The sequence below is a fragment of the Sarcophilus harrisii genome, chromosome 3 (assembly GCF_902635505.1).
Source record: "Sarcophilus harrisii chromosome 3, mSarHar1.11, whole genome shotgun sequence".
Classification (NCBI taxonomy): domain Eukaryota; kingdom Metazoa; phylum Chordata; class Mammalia; order Dasyuromorphia; family Dasyuridae; genus Sarcophilus; species Sarcophilus harrisii.
The window spans coordinates 380,348,406-380,353,972 of NC_045428.1; the positions used below are offsets into that span (position 1 = coordinate 380,348,406).

Sequence of the window (5,567 nt, forward strand, 5' to 3'; positions counted from 1 at the left end):
TTCTGATATGTCTTTAAAAAGAAGGATAATCACACTATTTCATAGTGATAAATTTTATATATATATACATATATATATATTAAAATCTTCTCTGAGGTTCATTTTTTGCATAGGATCATAAACTTGGACTTCAAAGATACCTTAGAGGACATCTGTCCCATGTCAAAATTTTATAGATGAGGAAACTAAGACCCAGAGGAAGTGAATGAATATATTAAAGTCACACAAACAGTAAGTAGCACAGCCAGGACCCAAACCTAGTTACCCTAAACTAAAAGATGTCATTCTTTTAACTATATCACACTACCTTTCATGTGAGTAATACAATACTAAAAATTATAAAAATAAAATGCAAAGAAAACAGATTGTCATAAATTTATTTTTAATTTCAAGTATATATTAAAAGAATATATACTCATTCAGAAATATGTAGAGCCACAATACTCCAGAATTAAAACATTTTTTTCTAGTTTTCCTTCTTAAAGTCAATCCCAACTTCTGCTGAGGTCAGTGCTAAATCATCCAAGCAGAAAATAGGGAAAATCAGTTCTCCCTTCCCTTGGGGTTTGTCCATAATATAAACCTGGATAGGACATTCTGATTCCCTTCTGGAAGTACAGAAGTATCATCTCAAACAAGATTTAAATATGTGGCAATGGGCTGTCCTGTAATGACAGGCTGAAGTGGCTCATATCTCTAAATTCCTGATTTTAAAGTTGAAATTTTTTCTTCCTCTGCCTTGTATAAAGCCATGTGTTTTCTTCTCTGATTATTTCTTTTTCTTAAAGGTGTTTTATTTAATCTTCAACTTCTTCAAAGTCAAATTTTATATTTCAGAAAATGGCTTCTTATGTGAGGATTTAGTGTTCAAGTAACAAAGAATCATCAGATAAGATCATTGGTAGAAATGATTGTCATATGAAAGATATACTTATAAAGTTGATCAACTGAACCATGATTTCTTAGAAATAATTTTATAATTTTACATTTGCCATAATTTTAATATTTAAAAGCTTAGTACTCTTGAAGGTATTTATTTCATAGAACCAAAGAATCACAGACCTCTCAAATGGAGGGGGCTTCAACTAGCCATCTAAACCGGATGCAGGTTGGGCTAGATGGTCTTTGAAGTCTTTTCCAGCTCAAAATTTTTGATTCAGGTCAGTCCAGCTAACTTCCTTTCCTTACTAAATAAGGCAAGTGGGATGATAAGATCAAAGACGTAGCGTACTTTGATTTCAGCAAAACATTTGACAGTTTTTCATTCCCTTCTTGGCTCTATTTCTGACTTTAATGTTTGCCACCCTACATCAGATCCTATCTCACTCTGCAACATCTCTTACCACCTTGGGCCTCATAACTTTGAAAAAAATTCATCCTCTCTTATAGTTTCCTCAACCCAGATTCTCCCTTTGATTTGTTGGTCCTGCTCTTCTTTTAGTGAGTGTTTCTCTTGGTGAGACCTTCATTCTGAAGAGAAGATCAGGCCAGTCAGACTTTTCCCCTTCTGGATTAACTTTGACTTTCTGAATTTTAACCTGTCCTATCCCACTTTTTAGCTTCCTTTTATTTATTGTTTCCCCCTCATTGATTACAATGAGTACTTTGTACTCAAAGTAAGTACTTTGAGCCAGGGACTACCTTTCTTTCTTTCTTTCTTTCTTTCTTTCTTTCTTTCTTTCTTTCTTTCTTTCTTTCTTTCTTTCTTTTATATATTTGTATCTTCAGCACTGAGCCCATTTCTTGGCACACATAAGTGCTTAGTAAATGTTTGTTGACTTTCTTTGTTTCCTTGTGTTATCATGGACATATCTGGACATACCTGGACATAACTATACCCTCTGCTTCCAGGATTTTTAATCTGTACCAGGCATAGATCCAGACTGATCATCTTAAAATACTCATTTAACTGCCAATTTGCATTATTTCAAAATTTATATCATGAATAAGAATAAACTCAAGCTCATCAGCCCAGTATTTAAGTCTTAGGAAGCTAAGTGGCACAATGGATAGACTGTTCAGTGTGGAGTCTGGAAAACCTGAGTTCAAATCCAGCCTCTGACATTTACTGGCTGTGTGAGTCTTGGAAAGTCATCTAATCTGTTTGCTCACTGCCAGTCCTCTTGATGCTAACCACTCCCTAATATACTTAAGTAATCTTTAAGCAAATCATCATTGAAGGCATTTGCATTTTTAACTATAACCTCTTCTTGTGATAACTAATACCATTGATTTATATTCAAGATACAATGTGGCAGTTTCTTTCATTTGCCCTAAATCTACCACTTTAAATCTTCAAGGGATAAAGTTCTGGAATTCTGAGGTATCTTAACAGTCCCTTTTACCATGTCATAAAATGGCCTTTGATGACACAAGAAGTTTCCAAAATCAGTTCAAAAGTTACCAGAAGGAGTGCTGAAGATAAGGTATGGTGGGAAGCAGACCTCATTTATCAAAAGGTTTTTATTTAGAATTCCACTCAGGACTTGGGCAAACACCCGTTTGGAAACAAAGGTGAAGAAAAAGGGTGGAAACTGCCTAAGCTTTGAGGCCCCACAGGCAACACCCAAATATCCTGACTTATTTTCCCACTTCTTGCCAAAATATGGCCATTTCTTTGGGCTCTGTTAAAGATTCAAAGTCCAAATTTTCCCTAATTCTGCCACGTGCAACAAGTTTCCTCAGATGATGAGATAATGCAGCTGGCTAGCTTGACATCTGGTATCATTAATAAACTAAATATTATCTTCCAGCTCAAGTAGAGTATGCTGACGTGGAACCTTTTTTTACATATTTCTAAATGGGATTTGTCATCGTCAATTCGTTGTTTTAAAAAAATCCTCTACTATCTCAAAATATTAAAAATAATGTTAAAATAACTATGACAAAGAACTATTTTATTTTTATTGTTTTATTATACATTTTAAAGTCTTCTGTCATAATGAATAGAGAAATTCTCATCTTTGCTTCCTGACACTCTATTTCCAACCTTTTAGTCACATAAGTTCTTTATAATTAAACTAAGTATTTTAGTATTGAATTCCTTGTCCCAGTGAGAAATTAAGAATTTCAAATCATGAAGTATTAGCTTAAATAGATAAGGCTTAAGCTTGTCATATCATTTTTGTTCTATGGTGAATATAAGATCAGATTAAAGAACTTTAGTTCTTACACTTCTAAGATACTTGTTTTAGGATGACAAAAAAAAAAATAGCTCTCAAGCTCTAGATACCAGACATTTTAAAGCATCAATTTTTTATCCCAGGTTTTTGTGGAAAAAAATCATGTCATCAGTTCTTAAACATTATTTTATCATGAAATTACAGTCAATTTTCTGTTGTCTGGTTTAAGCTACTTATGTAATGGATATGATATGAAGGAATTGTATTATTGCCCCCTCCTCATACATCTTGTAGGAGGCATTAATCCTACATAGTATGTGACTCTTGGAAGCTTTCTTGTGAATTTTGCCTAGTGTTCTGATGTCTCTGAAAAAGGGATCAAAGTGAAAATCAGTAGACAAGGGTGCAAAGCCTTCTCTTCATTCAGCCATTGTACCTGATGAAAAATAATTTCTCCTTCCTCTAGCAGAGATTCCAGAAAGTGTTGGTATCGAAGCAAGCAGCTTCCCGCCCAGCAGGTGATGAAGAGAAGTACAGATAGTGATGAATGTGAGCCTATTTTCTACTTATGTTAAATCAATAAATGAGAATTCTATCATTCAGATGAGAATTCCAGTACCCAATCATACAGGAATTCTAATTCTCATTTCTGTACCTATTTGAGAGGTTTATTTAAGTGCCTAAACTTTGTTTATTATGATATAATGAAGTGAGATTTCATCAAAAAGGGAAATGAAGAGAACGTTTTACCATTTCTTACTTTTTAAAACTTCTCTTTTACCTAATCCAATTAATATCTTTTTGGAATAGGCTTTTGATTGGCAACTTGAAGGTTGGATTAATGGTGACAGGCCAATGTGTTTAAATTTTTTTACCAGGCATTATACAAATAGTTCCAGATGTACTCAAATATGAGTTAACCCTACTGCAGAAAACAGAGCCAGTAAATGGAAGAAAACCGATTTTCATGAAGATTTTGACTGAGAAGCTTAAATAAAATGAATACCACCCAGAGAACCACTTGTAGTAGTCACTGTCTTGAGGGGCAGGTGATACAATATTTCCATGATTAATAGTTTCCTTTCAAAATATACAATCATTTCAGTTAGGTTTGAATATGTTCTTATAGTATTTGTGCTTTTGGGCAAACTAACAAAGCTAAATTTAGCCAGTTACAGAGAGACACAGACACATATCATTGTGTCTATATGTTGATTTTTTTTTCCTGAGGCAATTGGGGTTAAGTAATTTGTCCAGAGACACATAGCTAGGAAGTGTTAAGTGTCTGAGGCCAGAGTTGAACTCAGGTCCTCCTGACTTCAGGGCTGGTTCTCTATCCACTGTACCACCTAGCTGCTCCTATATATTGATTGTTAATTATTGATTATTAAAGAAATTTAGTTCCTAGATTCAAGGGAGGGAAAAGTTACAATGGGCAAGTAAATGATATCAACAAAAATGAGGGGTATAAAAAAAAAGACCACTGAAGGAAAACATGAGTAAGCAACATAAGATAGAAAAGAAAAGTTAGTTCAAAAGCAAATATTCATTTTAAATGCTTAGAAAGTTTCAAAAGAGCATAAGGAAATTAAGAAAGTCTATAATAGATTTTTTTAATTATAGCTTTTTATTGACAGAACATATGCATGGGTAATTTTTTACAACATTGTCATTTGCACTTCTGTTCCAACTTTTCCCTTCCCTCCCTCCACCTCCTCCCCTAGATGGCAGGCAGTCTTATACATGTTAATCATGTTAAAGTATATCCTAGATACAATATATGTGTGCAGATCCATACAGTTCTCTTGTTACACAAGAAGAATTGGATTCAGAAGGTAAAAATAATCTGGGAAGAAAAAAAAGATGCAAGCAGTCCACATTCATTTCCCAGTGTTCCTTTTCTGGGTGTAGTGATTCTGTCCATCATTGATCAATTGGAACTGAATTAGGTCATCTCTTGTCGAAGATATCTACTTCCATCAGAATACATCCTCATACAGTATTGTTGAAGTGTATAATGATCTTCTGGTTCTGCTCATTTCACTCATCATCAGTTCATGTAAATCTCTCCAAGCCTCTCTATATTTATTCTGCTGGTCATTTCTTACAGAACAATAATATTCCATAACATTCATATACCACGATTTACACAACCATTCTCCAATTGATGGGCATCCATTCATTTTCCAGTTTCTAACCATTACAAAAAGGGCTGCTACAAAAATTTTGGCACATACAGGTCCCTTTCCCTTCTTTAATATCTCTTTGGGATATAAGCCCAGTAGTAATACTGCTGGATCAAAGAGTATGCATAGTTTGATAACTTTTTGGGCATAATTCCAAATTGCTCTCCAGAATGGTTGGATCTGTTCACAACTCCACCAACAATGCATCGGTGTCCCAGTTTTCCCACATCCCCTTCAACATTTGTCACTATCTTTTCCT

At 34.3% G+C, this 5,567-nt stretch overlaps 1 long non-coding RNA gene across 2 annotated transcripts; it reads left to right on the plus strand.

Moving 5' to 3' along the window:
• Positions 1 to 2,214: 2,214 nt before the first annotated feature.
• Positions 2,215 to 4,146, plus strand: LOC100930075. Of its 2 annotated transcripts, none has more exons than XR_004232670.1 (3): positions 2,215 to 2,426; positions 3,592 to 3,671; positions 4,001 to 4,146. It is a non-coding gene; the product is annotated as an uncharacterized LOC100930075 (long non-coding RNA). The 2 variants fall into 2 exon arrangements; XR_147661.2 differs by having other exon boundaries at positions 2,217 to 2,426; positions 3,589 to 3,671.
• Positions 4,147 to 5,567: the final 1,421 nt, after the last annotated feature.